Here is a 22,083-nt window from a genome sequence, read left to right as displayed (position 1 = left end):
ACTGCAAAAATACCAAGAGGTTTTAACTTATGTATTAAAAAATCTCACCATCTCGCTATTGCTTTCAAGTTGTCAAAGCCCCAGGATGAAACATTGACAGTGTTTTCAGATTCTCCTTTGACCTACATCTGCTTTTTGAGTTTTAAGTCAATATCACATGGAGAATAGATCTAGAATGTTGAACCAGTAAGACTCCAAAATAGCTTCTACTGGGTTTAAAAATAACCACAATCATATGACTCCTAAAGTAGCTGGGAATTTGAGCACAGAATATTGTCTCTTAACAAAACTAAGATGTTAATGAGATTCATTAAAAATTCTTCTTGAATCTATTGGATTTCCTAATTTTCTATTATTACCTGATAGGTTTTTCTCATTAAAAGATGCTAGGAAGCCCTCTGAATAAGTAGTAAAGTTAACAGCCTTCTAAATTTACAACAAAGAATAAAGATGGTTAACCAAAAAGTAACCAAACAGTGCTTGTTAGATTTATTTAATCATCTCAAAAAATGATTTATCACATTACCCCTAAAACCAATATGTATGAGGTAGAACCCATTTAGTTTTCTGCTGAATTATGTAGCATTACCAACAATTTAACAAACACATGAAAATGTGTGGGAAAACACTGAGAAACAGAAGTTTTATTGAGTTAAATATTAAGATAAGTGACAGTAAATTTTAAAATATTCAATCTACTTCCAGAAGAACATTTTTCCATATGTGGAATTTGGCTGCTGACTTCCACACTGGAATGAGACAGAAATCAGGGAAGCAAATTAAGGAGCTGAAAGAACATATGGAAATTTAGTAAATATTACTTAGTGAAGATGCTTTGGACTTCTGATGACAGATTATAACGCAGTCATAGAATTTAACCTTCTTCCAACTTTTGGCCAAAGGATAAGACAACAGTCACTTTCAGGTACAGACCCTCTTAAATGGTCCCCTCTGGAAACTCTAGGATCCAAGTCTCCATTCCATGCATAATTGTTAAATGAATGATCTAATGAAAAGTACGATTGAGGAAATTACCTTTATGCTGAATTCATGCATGTTTATAACCACTTTTTGCCTACAAGAAGTTTGTAGGATCATATCTTATCTTACAGAAGACATAATATAATCCCCTCTTAACATGTATTTCTATCGCTAAATGTTACTTTTATTTAAATACAGTCATGATTTTCAACTCTAACTTTTTTGAACTGTCTGAGAAAATATCCTAAAACTTTGGAGACACATAGTAGAGTTCTCCTAACAGAACTTTTGATGAGATATATTTTCTTCAAATAAAAACTATTATATACTCCTTATAGAAAAAAAGTTAAAAATATAAGAAAATCACGGTGATATCTACTTTTGGGATGCATATATGAGACCAAACTACATAAACCAATTTTTCTTCCTGCTGCTATTACTAATATCTTAATATATACAGCTGGCTCTTTTATCTAGATAACAGTCCCTCCTTATCTGTGGTTTTGCTTTCTGAGCTTTCAGTTACCTGCAGTGAAACCCAAAAATGTTAAATAAAAAGTTCCAGAAATGAGTCATTTATACGCTTTAAATTCTGGGCTGTTCTGAGTAGTGCAATGAAATCTCATGCCTTCCCACTCGATCCTGCCTGTGATGCGAAACCATCCCTCTGTCCAGAGAATCTGCCTTGTATATATGCTCCTCAGCCTTAGTCACTAAGTAGCCACCTTGCTTATCAGATTGATTGTCAAGGTGTCATAGTGCTTGCATTTAAGTAATTCTTTTTTTTTAAAGATTTTATTTATTTATTTATCTTTAGAGGGGAAGGAGAGGGAGAGAAACATCAATGTATGGTTGCCTTTTGTGCGTCCCCTGCTGGGAGTTGGCCTGCAGGGAACCGACCTGCAACCCAGGCATGTGCCCTGACTGGGAATCGAACCGCGATCGTGTGGTTCACAGGCCCGAGCTCAATCCACTGAGCTACACCAGCCAGGGTTTTGCATTTAAGTAATTCTTATTTTACTTAATAATGGCCCCAAAGTGTAGAAGTATTGACGCCAGCAATTCAGATACAACAAAGAGAAGCCATAAAATGCTTGTTACGTATCACCAGGTCAACAGCAGCCTAATGCTACGTCACAACGTCTGTGTCACTCACCCCACTTCATCTCATCACATAGGCACTTTATCAGCTCACATCATCACAAGAAGAAGGGTGAGTACAGCTAAGTATTTTGAGAGAGAGGGAGGGAGAGGGAGAGAAGGAGGAGGAAAGAGACCACATTCACATAACTTGTAGTATATTGATATAATTGCTCTATTATTACTTACTGTTGTTAATGTCTTAATATTTATAATTGTTTACTGTTTACTGTTGTTAATGCCTAGATTATAAATTAAACTTTATCATAGGTGTGTATATATAGGCAAACACATAGTATATATAGGGCCCAGTACTATCCTTGGTTTCAGGAATCCACTGGGGGCTCTTAGAACATGTCCTCCCTGAATGAGGGGGGACGGGACTGTTCCATATATATCTGTGAGTATGTATCTGTGTACTAAAAGGAGATCATATACTCACAGTGTTTGTACCTGTTTTCCTGAGTTGATAATCCCCACAATTCTATTTCAGAATAAATTCATTGCATCTAAATGACTTCATGTTCACACTCAATTCCCCTAAATTGTCCATTAGAATAAGTTTGTTGAAAATTAGCAAAGTCCCATTTTTATTACCCAGACTTGTTGAAGTCTTTCCAATATTTTGCTATTAGTAATGGTGCTGAAATGGAGACTTTTGTGCATAAAGCTTTTTCTATAATTAGAATTGTTTCCTTAGGAGAGGTTCCCAGAAATGGAATTAATGAATCAAATGCCATGAACTTGTAAATCTCTTGATACCTACTGCCAAGTGACTTTCCAAAAGCATTGTACCAAATTACATTTCCAAGAGCAGGGCATGAGAATTTTCTTGAAATGAGCATAGCTAAAGGAGGCTTTTGAACACAATACAATTGGTAGTCAAGAAACAATGAAACTGTATAACTTTATGTGCTCCCATCACTCATCTGCCAAGTTCAAGTAAGTTTATTAAACATGTGATACACAGGTAGAATTTGTCTAAGTAGAAAGATGTGTACCATGGTTTCTGCACACAATGATCACACAATCTATTGAGCAGCTACAACTGACTCCTAACAGATGATGTCAATATAACGCTGGAAGACAAGAGATGTGTGCCCAAGGATTTGTAAGAACAAAGGAGTCCTCCAGCACTGTCTGAGATAAGAGAAAGTTAATGAAGGCTTCTTGGATACTATGACAATGTTGTTCTGATGATTAAGTAGGAGTACCCTGACCCTGGAGAATGAAATGTAAGGGAGGAAAAAAGATAGTCACAGCAGAAGGGTCAGTGTGAGCTTCAAGAATAATCTGTAATACACCTTCGTATAAACAGGGGAACAGGCTCTGCCCCTTTTCCTATGGTTTCTCAACATTTATGACATGTATCATTCCTAAACATAATTTCAACAAGAGAGTTCTATAATCCCTTCCCGTCCGTGGACAGGACACTTCAGCCTCTCCAGCTGTTCTCAGGATGAAGCGGTGCTGCTAACAGCCACTTTGCGGGACATTTGACAAATACATGACCATATTTTTCACTGTCACAATAACTAATGGTACTAATAACATTCAATGGTCAGGGGCTAGAGAAGCCTAACTTCTAGCAATGTGCTCCACATTTCCATACGACAAAGAATCCTCCTGTCTAAAATGCCAGTGGCAACCCACCCTCTCTTTCTTAAATAATTACTGATCTAGACTGTTAGCTCCTTGAAGAAAAGACATCGTTTTACACATGTTACCCTCATCGCACCTAGAACACACGGATGGTAGATGTGTAATAAACATACATTGAATACCTCTTTGATGAATTAAAATGAAAACTAGTACAATTTCAAAAATAAGCAAAATGTTCAAAGCACTTCACCAACTATCTTATTATTTACCTTTTGTAAATCATTACTTATGAAAATAAGGATAAACATTTTCCTCACTCAGAGTGCTGCAATAGGGCAATATAATACACAATTTGAGAAAAATCAGAAATATTCTGATCTCATAAAATGTGGATATTCAAGAACACCCATGTTACTTAATAAAATCACCAAAAAATGCCAATGATTAAAAACAAGAAAACCAACTAAAGTTGGAAAGTAAAACTAAAAAAAATTACCCATAATTTAAATATCTTAGAATTCCCTTTTTTCCCCCTTGGTTAACAAGATAGCATTATTTGCAAAGTCTGATATAAGTAAAATTAAAGCCACAACAGACATTTATCTTTACTATTTCAGTGCATTAGATATGAGCTGAACCTCCTTCTTTGCTTAAAAATCCCCCCTCCTTTTCCATGGAAGTACTCTATATTGTCCAAAGCATTTGGTCTGGTTCAGTAGCTGAAAAACTCCTTTTCTCCCTCCCTCTCTGTCTTCAAATCAATAATGGTTTTCTCATCACCGTGGGGGGCATTGCCAGAAAATGATGAGGCGGGAAGTTACCAGTCTGTAAAATAAAATCAATAGCAGCCACCTACCTAACCGTTTAAATTGGCAGAGAAGGCGAATCAGCTTTAATCCCCTCTATCACTTGCCATAGGTGAAAAAAATTCTAGAGACATTCAAGATCTGTGAAACCTTCTTTTTAAATAACCATGGCTCTAACGCCCTACCAATGGCAACCTAACACTGAAGTTAATCTCCTGAACCTGAAGACTTAACATACTGTGGAAAGTGCAGAATGCAAATGATAAATTCAGACAAGTACACTCTGTTCTTAATTGCTTTATTGGACTTTTTGGAAGTCTGCAGCATGTATTACCTTTAAGTTTTTCTTCTTAAAACAAAATTTGCCATGATTTATTTTTTACTAAATCTTCACACACCATTAAAACACAGTCATTTAGCCTGCAAGACAACCATGCTGTTCCTGGGGGGAAACACCCTGAAACATAGGGTTCTTAAGATTTTAATTTTACAATAAAACAGGCCACAGGCAAATAAACAAAGTGCTGAGTTAGAAGTGGCAGGAGCATTAGGTTTCAGAATTATCGTAAAACAGGAAGGTTGTGAGGGTGTAACATAGGATGAAAGCAGCCTCAACCCCAGAGCCTTCCTGCTGACGTGGGCCCTGCCAAAATCCACAGTGGTGTGCACACCACACAAACACGCACACACAATACTCGAAGGGAAACTTATTTGGGATAGCTGTTATCTTTCAAAAAGTCCAGTGAGAGTAGGAGATAATAAAATAAAAAGTTTAAAGAGTAATTCAATTACTTCTGAAAACTGTACACTGCTAGGACATTTGGATGAGAGATGGTTTTCACACATGTGCCCATGAGCCGTTTCTCCTAGGGCAATGCCATCTGGGAGAGTGATCTTCCCTCCTAGACGATAATGCTGCAAACACACTTCCACACACTTCCACGCCTGGAAATAAGGTTGTACCTGCAGTGCCAGTGTCAAGTTTCTGTCTGAACAATTGCTTCAGGACCACACCTCAGAGAAAAACTAAATATCCGCATTGGTCGATATGGCTCAAAATACACACTGTGGTAAAGAAGATATACATGTGGTTTAGAGTGCCGTACCTCCAGATAACGCCACATTCCAATAAAGGAGTGGGAGGCTATGCCAAATGGAGGCAGCAGTTAAATTGCTCACCAGAAAAATAAAGAAACCCAGGTCATTATTTTTCCTTCCCTGAAATAAAGAAGCAGCTTCTGCTTAGTTTGGAACAGTCACTGCAAAAAGGGAAGCTTGTGTTTATTCAGCTCCGTTCCTCTCAGCAGTCTGGTTCATGGGTTTATAGTTTTTTGTTTTGTTTTAGGTTTTTTTTAAAAATTGATTTTAGGGAGAGACAGAGGGAGAGAGTGAGAAACAGAGAGAGAAATACCAATTGCACATTCATTTACTCATGTACGCATTCGTTGGTTGCTTCTTGAATGTGCCTTGACAGGGTATCAAACCCACAACTTTGGTGGATCAGGACAACTCTCTACCCAATTGAGTTACCTGGCCAGGGCCTGCTTAGCTTTTTATTACTTTGTTATAGTAATTTATGGATACTGGAAAGCCTATTCAAAAGGTAGCAACTGAGAAGAATACAATGCAGATTATAAGCAAAAGGCCACATAAAGACACACAAAAGACATGCAAATTAATTTCAAAATATTCTGAGGGTCAAAAAAATTTTTAACTTAAAATCTAGCCCTTTGCCTAGATAGCAAAGATGGATTTCTAAAATTCTATATTTTCTACCTATAATCCTTCATGTTCTTGGCATATGAATACTTATATACTTGAACGAAATATGTAAGGAGAAACTCAGTAAGGAGAGTGTAAAATTTCATGTATTAGTCACTGCTTGAAATTTTTAATCACAGTTATTATAAAGGATTACTTGATAATTCCAGGTGAAATGCTTAATCTTCTAACATGCACAGGCTGGAGAGAAAGGATGCACAAAAAAGTGTTACTTATAAAAGATGCTAATAATATTAAACATGATCATAATACAGATAAGCAGCTTAATTTCTTTTTTCCTCAAGTGATTACACAAAATCCATTTCAGCTCAGCCTCCCAGAGTAAATATAATGAGCATGCTACCAAGCGAGATGTCGCAGCATTGTCTATTGTAAATAATGGGCCAAATACAGAAGCACCATAGGAAAATTATTAACTCCTAACCCAGTTTTTAAGCAATTAAATCAGTGTTGATTCTCTGTTTGAAACCTGAGCAACAATAGCTCAAGAATTTGGCATGATTAATTTTCAATGAAAAATGATCTTGTTTTCCAGTATAAAAATAGAATTTTATAAAACAGGTACAGAAAGATTGGGTCACATTGCACTCGCCTGCACTGATAGATAGATTTTAACAACTGGGTTCCTTCTGATGAACATCCACCACTTGGTTTGGAGGACCCTAACTCTTAGGTTTCCTTCTATAGGACCTGCTGCTTCTTTGGGGTCCCATTTACTGGTTCCTTTCCTCTTCCCTGATCTCTAATTCTAGAGTTTCCAGGGTTTAGTCCTTGGTTCTTTTCACTGTCTATAGTGGATCCCTTCATAAACTCATCTAATTTCATTGTAAATATCACTATTTGTTGTCAACTGTAAAATATTTTTCTCCCTTTGGGCCCCTCTCCTGAACTCTAGATTTCATCTACCCACCACCAGTGGACAAGCAGTGTCTACCTGTATGTCTAAATGATATCTCAAAGTCACCTTGTTTAAAAATGAACTCCCAATCTCCCCCTCAAACCCACCCCACCTGTATTCCTACCCATATTCACTTTTGGTAACGATCTCCTTCCAGCTGCTCAGGCCCAAAAGTTTAGAGGCATCGTTTAGGTCTTCCACCCTCTCACACCTTCTACATCAAATTCATCAGGAAACCCTTCGGTTCTTCCTTCAAAACACGGTATCTTGATTTTTTTTAAAAAATTGATCACTAATACCTCTGCTTGTATACCTCTCATGCTAACCATATAGTACCGTGTAAGCCAATGTCTTTCTCAACAAGATCACCTCAGTCCTACACTAATTCACATTGCACAACCCTGTGCTGACCCCTACAGTGGCTGGCCATTTTGTTCAGAGTACGAGTCATGACCCTCACAAGCCCCATGTGATCATACCTCTCTTTTCCTCTGACCCACACTCCAACTAATCTCCCCTCAGGGCCTGTTGTAGACACAGGGGCCTCCCTGCTGTTATTATACTCAAATATTCCACGCCCCACCCATCTGAGTTCCCAGAAAACTCTGACCTCAGATCAATTTATGGCTAAGTCTTTTTCCTCTTCACAGTCTCTCAAATCTTCTCTTGTTTGAAAATTATGACCTTCCCTTAATCTCCATACCTTCCATCTGCTTGGCTTTTTCTTTTTTTATAGTATTTATTAACTTATTTTGTAAAATTTATTTATAAAGTATGTCTATTTTACTTGATGGCCCTTTTGGAGCTGTAAGCTTTAGGAGAGGTACAATTTTTATCCATCTGTTCAATGGTGCATCCCAGCCACCTAGAACAATACCTGGCACATAGCAGATACTCAATAAACATTTTTGAGGATTAAATGAATGGAATAGAATAGGTTGGTGGGTAGAATAGTGGAATAGAATGGAGTGGAATAGAATAGAATAGAATAGAATAGAATAGAATAGAATAGAATAGAATAGAATAGAATAGAATAGAATAGAAGGCAACTGGCTGTTCTGGTTTGCTGCATACTTATCATCATTGACTGTTTCTGCTTCTAATCTATTTTTAAAAAGCCTGAGTATGTGAATAACATTGAAATAGCTATGAAATGATCTGGACTTTTCAATAGAGACACAATAATGATAAATTAATGAATTGTAAAAATTATAATTCTAAAAACCAAAAAGGCACTAGTAAAAAGGCCAGAACTAGTGACAGCATGTTCCTAAATGAGAAAAGCAATAATTCTGAAAATCCTACACAGAAAGAGAAAAGCAGGTTTGGCCAGAATAATGAAATGCTTGCACTTCCTATTTATTTCAAAGCAACCCATTCCTAATGATCAGGAGTGTGCACGCAAATTCTGACTTAAAAAGCTTTTTATTTTGAGATAATTTTAGAGTTATGGAAAACTGCAAAAATAGTACAGAGAGGGTCTGTATGTTTTCTCCAATGGTTACATCTCCCATAATTATAGCACAATGTCAAAACCAGGATGTAAAAATTGATACAATAGCACATAAACGGAATCAGACAGAATGTGTGTGGCATTTCTGGATTGGCATTTTTCACTCAGCATAATGTTTGTGAAATCCATCCAAGTTGTTGCTTGTATTGACCATTCCTTCATTTTTATTGCTGTATACTATTCCAAGGGGTGGATAGTTTGTTTACTCATACACCTGTGGAGGAACACCATGGAGGTTTACTGTTTTAAGATCTTACAAGTAAAGCTGTAACAGATATTTGTGTATAGATTCTGTGTATGTGAATATAAGTTTTATTTTCTCTAGGATAAATTCCCAGAAGTACAACTGTTAAGTCATACAGTAAGTGTATTATTATATATTTTTAGGAAAAAAAAAACTTTTTCAGAGTTTATCATCTTACATTCCAATCAGCAATTTACAAGTGATCCAATTTCTCTGCATCCTTACCAGCATTTGGTATTGTCATTATTTTTGATTTTAGCTGTTCTAATAGGTGTATATTGATATCCCACTGTGGTTTCGATTTTATTTCCCTAATGGCTAATGGTTTTGAACATCTTTTTGTGTTCTTATTTGCTATTTGTCTATTTTCCTCAGTTAAATGCTTCATTTCTTTTGCCACTATTTTAACTATTTTTTTACTATTAAATTTAGAGTTACTTAAACATTCCATTTATGAGTCTATTGTCATACACGTAGTTGTAAAAGTGTTTTGTGTTTATATAATCAGGGTTTAATTCATAAACTCATATTATATACACTTACTAAAGCAAAAATCCCAGGAGCTCATTACACATCAGGTACAGCTATATTGAAATGACTGATAAAAATTCCTTGTATTTTGTTTTTGCTTTTACTTTTTCAGTGTCTGCTCATATTATCTCTTTATCTCACATATTTTATCTTTGCTTCCTCAGAAAAATGGAAAGAAAAACTAAATTTTAAAATAAAAATATATGTAAATGTACATCCAACATTTATTCATGCACACTTATTCTGTGATGTACGTGGTGGGTGTCATTATAAAACCATACCCCACCACATACATCCCACACATTATTCTCAGCTTTTGTATGCATGGATTAAAAACCACAGGGTCAGATCTTGTCTTTTTGCCACTTGGTAGAATATGGATCAATAGGTTCCTATCAATATGTTTCCATTCAGTCATAAAAAAAGAATGAAATCCTGCCATTAGCAACAATGTGGATGGACCTAGAGGATATTATGCTAAGTAAAATGAGTCAGACACCAAAAGACAAATATCACATGATTTCACTTATATGTGAAATCTAAAAAACAAAACAAATGAACAAACAAAAAAACAAAACAAAGGCATTCATAAATATGGGAAAAAAGAAAAACTGGTGGGTACCCAACAGGGAATGAGTGTGGAATGGGGAAACAGGTGAGGGGATTAAGTGGTACAAACTCCTAGTTATACAATAAACAAGTCAGGGGGATGTAATGTATTGCATGAGAAATATAGTCCATAATATTATAATAACTTTGTATGGTGGCAGATGATAATTAGACTTATTGTGAGTCATATATATATATACACACACACACATATATACACACACACACACACACATATATATATAAATATTTAACCACTGTGATGTAACCTAAAACTAGTAGGATATTGTATGTCACTTATATGTCAGTAAAACTATATAAATATATACTTGTAAGGTTCAATAGGAGTTTCTACTTTACTGAAAATTAAACTTATTCTCTTACTGTATGTGACAAATATCTCACATTCTGTTTGATACTTTGAGTTCATTTACATACATCCTTTGTCACAACATTAAACTCCATCCAGATGACCAAGTTAAACCTGTGTTTATGAGTGAGGTTCCAGCCACCTTGTTTTCAGTCACACTGCTCATTTTCGGGAGTTACAGAAATACCATCATCATCATCATTGTATTAGTCAGTGTCCATTCAGGGAAAGAGAATCCATATAAGCTACTTCAAAGAATAAAATGAGTATGGCAGAACTAGTTGGAGAAGTGTGGGAAGAGACGAGAGAGAAAACAGAGGAAGGGGAAGATGCCAGAGACTTAACAAGTGCTACCTGCCACAAGGGTCAGAGGGAAAGAGAAGACCTGAAACACGAGAGCCCAGAAGCTGGGGTGGCAGGATGGAGCCAGAAAGTCAGAGGCCACAAGGCATTGCCCTTATGGGCAATGAGGCACAGGCTATGAGATTAGACTTGGACCGTGGACAATGCAGCCAGCTGGACAGATGGGGAGCCAGTGCATACATTGTGATTTCTGGGAGAGAAGTGGGCACAGAGTGGGGAAAGAGATAGGAGGTATAACAATCCTTTCCATCTGCCCTCCAATCTCCATTCAGTGTTTCCCATTCGCTGAACCTATGAAGGAAACAGCTGGGAAAGGAGCCTGGGAAACGATACCTGCGGGCACCAGTCATGTGCAGAAAAGAGCAGAGCAGGAGCAGGGCAGACAGTGACCAGAAGAGTTGTAATCAGGGCTCCCACAGGATAAACTGAGCTGGGGTAGTAAGTCAGATTTCACAGGTGCATTTTGGAAACTCTGTAAAAAGCTCGAGTGGAAGTCTGAACTACTATATAAATCTAGCTTTATTGATTATCTTGAAATGTGATTAACCACGAGGTCGCTTCTCTCCCATTCCTCCAGACTACCTATAACAACTGAGCAAGACCAAGAAATGCACAGCTGGGCAGACATTTCCCTGGGAGCAGGCTCCAGTGAGGGGACTGGAACCGGCCCCACAGACACAGCGATTCTCCAACTCTGCTCCCGCTGTGGCACTTCCTGTGATGTGCCTACGTTTCATAACACACTACTGGTTCACCCCACTAAGGGGAAAATTACCATCATGCAACACAAAATACCAACAAAACTAAAATCTTCTCTAGTTTAAAACGGTAGTAGCAGCTTCCTCCTAGGTTGTTAAAGTCAAACAAAAGACTAAGGACAGGGAGAAGGAAGGTGTCAGGCTAGGTCGGCCAGAAAGAGAAGGGCAATTCAGTGTCTCCTCTGGTGCTGGGCACAGTGCTGGGTACTTGCCATCAGCTAAACTAGTCTCACTCTTACAACGACTTTGAGAGGTAAGAATTTTTATGCCAACTTCACAGGCAACAAAACTAAGGATTTGCTTTCAAATGTCCCCTCGGTGAGGGTGGGATGCAGACGGCTGCTTTTATTCCTTTCTAAAAGCCAACTTCTTTCTGCTACACCAGGAATGTTTCTGTGAGTTGATACTCTTAATTCATATTCTTATACCAAAAAGATTCTTTTCTACTTGAAACAAGATAAAGTGACTAAATACATCTAAGGAGAACATCTCTTTCTAGCATCTCTGTAATAGCTAGGGAAGGGCATGTAGTGCTTGGCAAGAGGGACAGGAAGAAAAGCAGCCAAAAGTTTACGAGATATTCAAATCATTCCCTCTTACATATGCCTGCTGAATGAGATCACAGTTGTGTCGATATGCATAAGATAAGTGAGAACAGAAATTTGTATTGTCAAAAAATTGTAGCTGTAATTGGAGGAAGTAAACTTGCAAGTACTAAAATCGGGAAATTATAATGGAGAGAATCACAGGCCAAAGAGTAAGAAAGCCAAGCTCCCTCCCACCCCAGATATAAATAAAGGGATTTTGACCAAATGTAAACAAAGGGATATTTAGGGATACCTTCACATACAGTGAACCAGTGAACAGCATTACACTCACTACCAAATCACTACCTTGACATCACAGTGCACACTTGCCCCCCGTTCATTCATTTACCCCATGTCTCCTGCTCTATATTTATTCCATTTCCTATGATCTCCACATGGACAACCACTTGGCATCACACACCTCACACTTGGACCATGACTGTGCTAGATACTGGGGTATAAAATACCAACACACAGCATCTATTCCCTAGGAACCTGAAATCTAGAAGAGCAGTTCTCAACCTCCCCTTTCATGGTGCCTTCAGCATCTTAGTTATTACTTTACTGCACCACTAAGCCAAAGGAGACACCTGTGGACTGAACTTACTGAGTGGTCAGACCCAAACAACACAATACCTATGCCCTAACAACCTGACGCTTTCTAGGCACAGTGCAACTTCTCAGTCCTTGGAATCAGATCAAACCACCACTCTCGCCTCCTGTTCCAAACTGGTTCTCTCCAGATACTTGATGGTTATTATAGCCAGCTCCAAAATCCAAGCTTTGCAAAGATAAGAAGTTATTAAAAGGAATGGAGAGTTACAACATTCAAACTGTCAGCCTCCTTCAGCTGGTAGTTCACATGGTGTTTGACAGATGTCTCTGTGTTTCCAGCCAAAGTCTGAAATGTCCCATAGCACACTCGTGGGTCCACCCGAGAAGCTGTAATTTTAGGAACCGTAAGTTTGGCGCAGTATTTCTCAACTGTGGTGCTGTTGACATTTGCGGCCGGATAATTGTTTGTTCTAGGGGCCTGGCCTGGACATTGTGGGGTGTTTAGCAGCAACCCTGCCCTGGCCTTCACCCAACAGATGCCAGGAGCATGCACCCCTCACAGTCTTGACAATCCAAAGTGTCTCCAGACATTAGCAAATATCCTTTAGAGTACAAAATCCCGTTTGAGATTCACAGGTTCACTGGAATGAATACATAAGTAAATCAACATTTGCCAAGAGATAGCAACACTGCTATGATCGAGGTGGGCCGGTTGGCAATGCCTCCACAATGCAAACTGAGTGGTAAGTTCTCAATGCATTTGACTCAGATGATCACCCTCTGATCCTTAAAACACTGTCTTTCCTTGAGCTTCTACTATTGCACCCTTTCCTGTTTTTCTTTTCATCTTACTAACTGCCCTTTCTGGTTTAAATGCTCTTCCTGCTCTCCAGGTGGCGCAGTGGCCCACAGAGCAGACCTCGGTTCTCCATAGTCTATCTACACGCACAGCCCCGCCAATGGACCTATCAGTACTGTCACTTTAATTGCAATCTATATGCTGATAACACAAGTTGGTGTCTGGCTGGCATTTCACACCTAATCAATTTCACAGCCAAAACCCCATAACATGTTCTCACTCATGAACACACCCTTCGTCTAGTGTTAACAGCATCAGTAATACCACCAAAACCCATCCAGTTACGCAGGCCTAACATTCCAAGATTTATCCTTGATGCTTCTTTTTTCTCTGACAAATCTACTGAATCTTGTCAACTCTACCTTCAAAGCAGCTTTTAAATCTGATCACCTAGGTCCAGGCCACCAGCATCCCCTGCCTCAACCACTGTGACAGCCTGTAACTGATTGCCTTGCTTCCACCTTTAGTCTACAACCCCTTCTCCACACAGCAGCGAGGTTGGTTTTAAAACTTCAATAAGATCAAGTCACCCCCATGCTTAAAAACCGCACTTAGAATAAAAATCCAAAGATCTTTTGACAGCCTTCAGGACACTGAGGGCTGACATCTGGGTGACCCTCTGGTCTCATTTCTCACTAATCTTCCCTCAACCTCAGTCTCATAAATCCCAGTTTCTATTCCTGGAACATGCTAAGCAAGCCCTGGGCTCTTACATGTGCTGTTCCATATGCTTTTCTTTCCGATATTTCTATTGCTTGTGAAGGAGACCAGAATAACTTACCTCAAATATGCCTCTTTGATATAAAAATTATTTTGAGCCGAAGGCAATTAAGAAACAACAAATGCAGGAAAAGCTCTCTACCCTCCCCCTTTTCTGCAGAAAGGCAGGGCACAAACTCTCCTTTTACTGGAAACAGCCTCTTCCAGCCTGAAGACTGCACCCGAGAACTCTGCAACCAAGCCATTCTCCGTCAGTTTCCCCTTATGGATTGACCTCCCCCAAATCTGCCATCCTTGGAAGTCTAAAGTCACTTTCCTTTGTCCTGTCATTTCTCTACAAATGTATTGTTCTTTGTTGGAGAGACTATAGAAGCTGGAGTTCCAAGTTGAAGTTTTGAGTTATTCCTCGTAAAGGTTTCTCCTGAATGACACATGTGTTGCATCCATTAAAAAGCTGTTTTTCTCTCTGTGACCTGTCTTTGTTGGGGAGTCCCAGCTGAACACCAAACATGAGCAGAGGTGAAGTTCTGCCCCCCCCCTCCCCGCACACACACACACACACACACTTACTCATTTGCGTCTCCCAGGTCCTGCTGGGAGAAGTTAGCAGGACCTGGGAGAAGAAATCACCTTCGAAGCTAATTTTTGTGGTTTATTTGTGTGTACTTTCCATCTTTTCTATCATAGGGTAGGCCTCATGTGAGCAGAAAATTTTGACTGTTTTTTGCTCACCAAGACTTAATACAGCCAATACTTAATAGTATTTGTAGTTAGTAATAGCTCAATGCTATTTGTTGATTATAGGAATAGCAGAATAGATGAATGCATGAATGAACGAACAGGTCTGCATGCCAAGCCATAAGAGTAAAGAGGGACTAAACATGCAATTCTGAGTGGGGTGATGGTCAGGGAAAGCTTCCTAGAGTAGGCAGTGCTTCAACTTGGCCTTGAGGAGCAGAGAAAAGCAGAAAGGGAAGAAGGGCACACTCCAAGAGGAGAAAATGGGGCTGGGGAGTCGAAGCTCAGAAGGGCAAAGCAGCAAGGATTGTTAAGGACATTCTAATAAATGTCGTCAGCCAAACTGGGGTGCCAGGCAGTCTTCCTCGGCCACTTTTTGCCTCTACATCATGTAAATCACAATTCCCCTGTCTGTCAGAAAATCCCCCATGTTATTCTCAAATGCAGAGGCATGGTCTTCCATTCATGGTGTAGCTGAATCTCCTAAGGTGCAAGGGTTGGAAACTGGGAAGGAACCCTAAGGAGAATAAATGGCTAGATAAGTAGACAGGGTTTGATAAAAAAGAACTTTAAAAGGTGAGTGTTGGTGTGTTTATGCTCTGCCCACCTAAAGATTTTAATTTTATCTTGAAAGTGATGATGGCATATTGAACCAAGAATTACCATGGTTACAGAGTTTTCTCTATTTTATAAGTATTATTAAAAATGTGATAGCTACATACTATATGATATAAATATACCATAAGTGATTTCATCAGTCTCCTACTTAATTGCTTCTAATTTTTGCCATGACAAATAACAGAGTAATCAACACACATCTTTATCAATTTTTGAGCATATAACTCTCTTAGGATCGGTGGACATTTAGCCCTGTCCAAAATGTCCACTGAGATATTTTGTCCATGACAAAAGGGCCTTGAGATTTGGTCCTATCAAAAATGTCAAGCTCTGGCCAGGTAGTCCACTTGGTTAGAGCATCGTCCAAATATGCCAGGGTCGTGGGTTCTACCCTGGTCAGGGCACATACAGAATCAACCAATGAATGCATAAATAAGTGGAACAACAAACCGATTTCTCTCCCCTCTCTCCTATTTTCTCTTCTTTCTCCTCTCTCTCTTCCCCTTTCTTTCCTTCTCTAAAATCAATAATTTAAAAAAAAGAAAAAATGTCCATGACCACACTTGGTCCACACCAAATGGTCCTTTATATCTGGTCCTGTCAAAACATCCATGCATAGCAAACATCCCTGGGTTCAAATAGTCTTGTTTACTTTTGCTCTTGGTTTACAGGGTTAATATATAAAATGTGCCATCATGTTTCATTTATTCCAAGAACCACATTGTGGCTGTACTGCCAACAACGGCCCTTCTTGCCTTCGAAGTTTGGCTGGTAACAGCTCATGACCAAGGACTTCTGGTGTGGAACAAAGGTCTCCGTGAAGGTTTTGGACAGAGTCAACTGTCCTGCAAGCCTCCCTTAGGATAAATTTCTGTAACTAAATTTCCTCTTACAGGTTATATTTGAGAGCCTAATACATACTTTCAAGTGCCCCTCCAGAAAGCAGGTAGCCCTGTGCCCTCTCCCAACACAGCGTAGTGGTGGCTTTTTGCCACACTGTTATCAATTTTGAGTATTTTATAAATCTTTCCAAATTTAATAGATTTAAATAGTGCATCGCAATGCTGTTTTGTATTTTCTTGATTATTAATGATGCTAAACATGGCTTCACATATCTACTGTCACTCGTGTATCTCTTTTCAAATTGTTCATATATGTCATCTAGAAAGAAAAATCTTAGGAGTTTCCTGAATTGTATGACCATTGCTAACATGTAACAGTGTTCCTTTATTATTACAAATATTTACTAACATGAGCAATAATATGGGCCAAGAAGTGTTCTAATTGTTTTATACATATTCGTTCATTCAATCCTCACAACAAGCCAGTGAAGAAGACTTAATTAATATGTTTCTTTACAGATGAAGACACTGAGGTTTAGAGAAGTTAGGGACTTGATGAAGTTACACAGCTACTAAAGGAGGGAAGTCAGGTTTGCCTCAGACATGCTCTTAGCCTCTCTAGAAGGGAAGATCTGAAGGGAAAAGAGGTTTAATGTTTGTCCCTGCTGTCTTTCACAAGCCTACAGAAAATTTAACTCAGGTTCTCAGCTAACGACTGAATCATGTTGCAGGAGACAAAAGGCAGTTTCTGGAGACCATTTTGATCATCACAGCTGAGGGGAAGGGTGCTTCTTGCGTCTAGTGGGTAGAAGCCAGGAACGCCGAGGGCATTGTAGAATGCGGAGCGGAACCCATTACAATAAATTGGCCGGCCCAAAACCTCGATGGTGCTAACGCTGAAAAACCGCAGTCAAGGGGGATAGATTTAGTGTGCGGTTTGGTACTCAGAAAGGTGGCCTGGGGCAGAGAGAAAGACTCAGTATCAACAACGCAGTGGCATGCCATGACAGGATTAAATGTTCATGGATCACTGTGGACATATGCTGTTATCTACTTATCCACTCCCGGGCAGCTTGCATGGAATTCGTCATTAAATTTTCAGAACAGATGAGAAAAAACTGAACATTTAGCCACATATAATTCATTCATAGAGCACCCTTGTTTTTTAGTAATTGTACAAAGAATTAGAATTCCTGTTTTTGTTCCAAAAAATTAAAAATAAAATCCCATATAATTAATTTTTGTATTGTCACCAAGATGCTTTCAAGTAAACTTGCTGAGTAACACACACAAAAATATTTTAGACAAATTAGGCACCCCAAGAATAGTAAAACACAAAATTAAGAAAATAATACATTAGAATTACAAGTACATTGTAGGCAAACAGATATATCACTTTTGTTTTATTTTTTTAAAATTGACAAGTAAAACTGACTCTTTGGGCATACATGTCTATGAATTTTCATACATGTATAAATTAATATAACAATAATCAGATTCAGAATACAAAACAGGTCTCTAAACCCTGAAAATTCCTTTATGCTCCACTCACCCCAACACCTGGCAGCATCTGACCTGTTCTCTGTCACTGTAAGTTTTACTTTTAAACAAAAATTTAAAAATTTTTAAACTTCTCATTTTGCAATAATTTTACATTTGCATAAGAGTTGTTTAGCTAGCCCTGACCAGCGTGGTTCAATTGGTTGAACATCATCCCACACAAAGCAAAAGGTCACTGATTTGATTCCCAGTCAGGACACACACTGGGTCTAGTCCCCAGCTGAGGCCACATATGAGAGGCAGCCAATGTTTTCCCCTCACATGGACGATCTCTCCCTCTCTTTCTTCCCCCCTTCCTCTCTCTCTAAAAATAATAAATAAAATCTTTATAAAAAGTTGTCAATATAATACATCAAGTTCTGGTATATGCTTCCCCTAATCGTAACATCTTAAATAACCGTGAGACATTTGTAAAAACTAAGAAATTAACATTGATACTATAGTAGGAACTAAACTACAGATTTTTCTTTGGATTTCATCAGTTTCCCATTAGCATCCTTTTTAATATTCTGAGATCCAATCAGGTCAGGGGTCCCACAGAGCATCTAATGGCCATCTCCTTAATCTTCTCCTTCATGTTAGTGGTATTTTTTCAAAACGTTCCCACTCTCTGCAGATTCTATTACTCAAGTATTTTTGTAGAACGTTCCTCAGTTTTGGTCTTCCTGATATATTTGCATCACTACACAGAGGACATGGATTTGGGGGAAGAATGCAGAGGTGGAAGGTCCTCATGGCATCCACGTAAGCGTGGCAGACCCCCATACTTGTCGCTGGTAATGATCACTTTGACCGCCTGGTTAAGGAGGTTTCTGAAGGCTTTCTCCCCTGTAAAATTACTACTGTCTCCTTTCTATGCTGCATTCACTGAGTCACTCATTTAAAATTGGTACCATGACTATTCTGTTGCAAGCATAACTTATCCACAGCCCTGTCATGGGAAAGGTATCATGTGAAAGGTGTTTTTTTGTTGATTTGTTACCAGATACATGAAACAAGTATTATCATCTTGGTTTTTTAAGGTCATTGAGGCTCATGGGAAGTTAACAGTGCTTAATTAGTAAGAGTGAAAGTAAAATTCAAGTGCATGAATATCTGATCCCCAAATACATGCTATCTGTTGTCTTACTAAACTGCCCATTCTTCTACCCAAAAATCAATATCAATGAAAGTGAGGCAACAAATCCTGGCCACTGCTCCTAAGTATGCAACACAAACATCGCACCTTTATGCCTTAACATTCCAACATACTTGAACTAGTGTGTTTCTTTATGAGGCTACAGCTGAGCTGTGTGACACTTCCCAAACTGACAGACAGGATGTGTCATTAGTACAGACACTAGACAGCACAGATAGACGTTACCAAATCTGGAGGGAAGGGGACAAAATGGAAAGTGGGATCCCATGGGACCATGAAAGCAAATGCATGATCAGAGAAGAAATGCAGAATGTGAATGACAGAGAAGCAGACAAAAAATAATGATGGAGAATTCTCAGGGGGCAAAACTTCCATAGCTCTCCTCTGTCTAAGGCTACGGGGACATATGCGGCTTATTTTAAAATAAAGCCATGATAAACTGCAGCAAAGCACAGAGCCGAGATCATTCCAGGCCCTGGACAAAACAACACCTGAAAGTTGAGTAGGGACTGGAGGTGCCACCAATCCACAAGGCCTTAGGAAAGATGCTGGTCCACCTCTTCACCTGGTGGCTGAAACGGAGATGTTCAATTTCAGGATCTGGGCATTTTCAACAGACGTAATAGCTGCAGGCACCGAATGGTTAAAAACTCAGATACTATCTTCATCTCCTGGCCCTTAACTTGCTTCCCCCATAACTTTTAGGTTGGATTAGATTGGACTCATACTCCCTTCTATATGCACAGTCTAACAGCGTTCCTCACATGTAAGGGAATATCCAGGGACTTATAATATTATGGCTACTTCTGGGTTTAACTTCCTGTCTCCACTAAATTACTGTTTTCTGGTGTACATTTTTCAGTTTTATCCATGCCCTGGCATTAAGCCTTTGTTAACATAAATTTTAAAGAAACTACTTATCCTTTTGATCTCTGTAAAATAAGTCCACTCATTTGTGGTCTTTATCTGTGGGAGTTTAATTTTTTTGCAGAGCTGGGGAAGAAGAATACAGCATAAACATGGTAAAATATGAATATGTGACATGTCTGTTTTTCAAGTTCATTGGCTTCTCCCTCTCATTACTTTTCCACATGTTCTCTCCCCTGTTCTGCCCCCCTCTTCTTCAGTTCCATTCCTCTAGGAACAACAACAACAAATCAATTTCTTCCATTGTCTTGGCAGACAGATTTGGCTCTCTCCTCTACCTCTCCCCAAAACCCACGCCTCAAACCATTCCCACCCTTTCCAGTTAGAAGAAGAGGCAGCAGCAAGGGGAGCACAGAGGCAGACTTACTCAGGTCACACTGAAAATGTTGGCTTTCCAACTCATTCCCGTTGGTTAAATTTCTGTAGTAAAGTATGTTTTGTCCCATATCCTAGATAACCCCAAGAGGGGTACAAGAATGCGGAAATATGTTGGTAATAATAATATCCTACTAAACTCATTTCCAGGAGAAGCTGAGGAAGAATGCACACAAATACAAACACAGTATTATTTCATGTCAGCATTTATTTCATTATGCATATAGTTTTTTTTAATTTTGCAAGCTTCTACAGAGAGTAATAACTGTATGATTAACTTCACTCATACTTTCACTAGTAAATTCCCATGAATTTATGGAGACTTAGGTAAGCTTGTTGTTGAGCATTCGTATATTAATAATCTCCCATTTTCTTAAAATAATTTAACAGTCACACATACATCTTAATTACCAAAATAACATTCTGGCTATACACAATTGTAATCAAATCACTCAGGATGATTTCAATTTCTTTAGACGTAGAGGTCAAATACTGTAACTGTACTATAGTAGCTATTTTAAGTGAGAAATCTTTCTTAAATATACACATAATTCTCCTGTTCTTAAACAGAATACATTGCATATAAATTAGTATTTCCTCAGTGACTGCAGGTCATCTAGAAAATTAAATGTTTTATCTTATATACCTACAACTCTCCTCTATTGAGGAGTATACACTTGTCCCCCAGGCCTAAACAGTCTGTTTTTAGTTTGCATTCTCCTAAACTAAGGCAACATTTTTAGTGCAAGTCATTCATTTGGGAGATGACCGTCCAAAACATCAGTAGGAGAGCAGGACAATAAGACAGTAAAGGAAGGTGCCAAGGAAAAAAGCAAACTACCACTGCAGACAACTGCAGCTTCATCCCCTTGGGGACCTCTGGTCGCCAGTACACAACACATTCTTTAGACTTAACTCAACGAAGGGGCAAGGAAGCTGAGATATTTACACATCAACTCCTGCCAGTCATTGGTTGCAGGCACTTCCCGATGGCATTAATGCTCTGGCGCTTCTGACCTGTCACGCGCATGTGACAGGCATTTGGTGTAGGCTTGGGATACCAGAGAAATCCCCCAGGCAAAGAGAAATCTCTGCTGGCAAGAGCCAGACTGGGGAACATACACAAGAAACAAGCCCAGGAGGTTTGGGTGGGTACCTAGAGCTTCTGCTATGAGCTCCTCATAGGAATGTGAGTTCCTTTGTTTACCACTCCTAGTTCTCCCACGTGCCTTTTTGTGCTTACACATTTCATAGGCAGTTTCTTGCCTCTGGGAGGCTTCCCTTTTATTTTCTTGTCTTTTGATTTCTAACATCTGTGTATTTGGAATATCCATTTCAAAAGGTATCATAATTGGTTATGAAACAAAAGTAAAGGGTTTTGTGCTTAAGACTCTTGTCTGCTATCCTGGAGAAACATTTGCAGAATCAAGGACAACCTTGTGTTGTTTCAAAGATGTTTCTGATACTTCCTCTGTTGTGGCGTTGTTACCAATAAACTGAGATTGCTGGAGAGCGGAGTTCAAGACAGATGAGCTATTTCTAAGGAAATGAACATATGTAGATAAGA

The 22,083-nt window shown here is 38.8% G+C and overlaps 1 protein-coding gene across 9 annotated transcripts in view; it reads right to left on the bottom strand.

Moving 5' to 3' along the window:
- The window catches only part of HDAC9 (histone deacetylase 9), an 835,653-nt gene that overhangs the window by 406,038 nt on the left and 407,532 nt on the right, over positions 1–22,083 (bottom strand). The window lies entirely within an intron of this gene.

This window comes from Sturnira hondurensis, unplaced genomic scaffold, assembly GCF_014824575.4.
Source record: "Sturnira hondurensis isolate 20B ecotype Veracruz unplaced genomic scaffold, ASM1482457v3 Scaffold0008897, whole genome shotgun sequence".
Classification (NCBI taxonomy): Eukaryota; Metazoa; Chordata; class Mammalia; order Chiroptera; family Phyllostomidae; genus Sturnira; species Sturnira hondurensis.
Note: the sequence above shows the minus strand (reverse complement) of the source record. Positions and strands in the feature narration are given on the sequence as shown.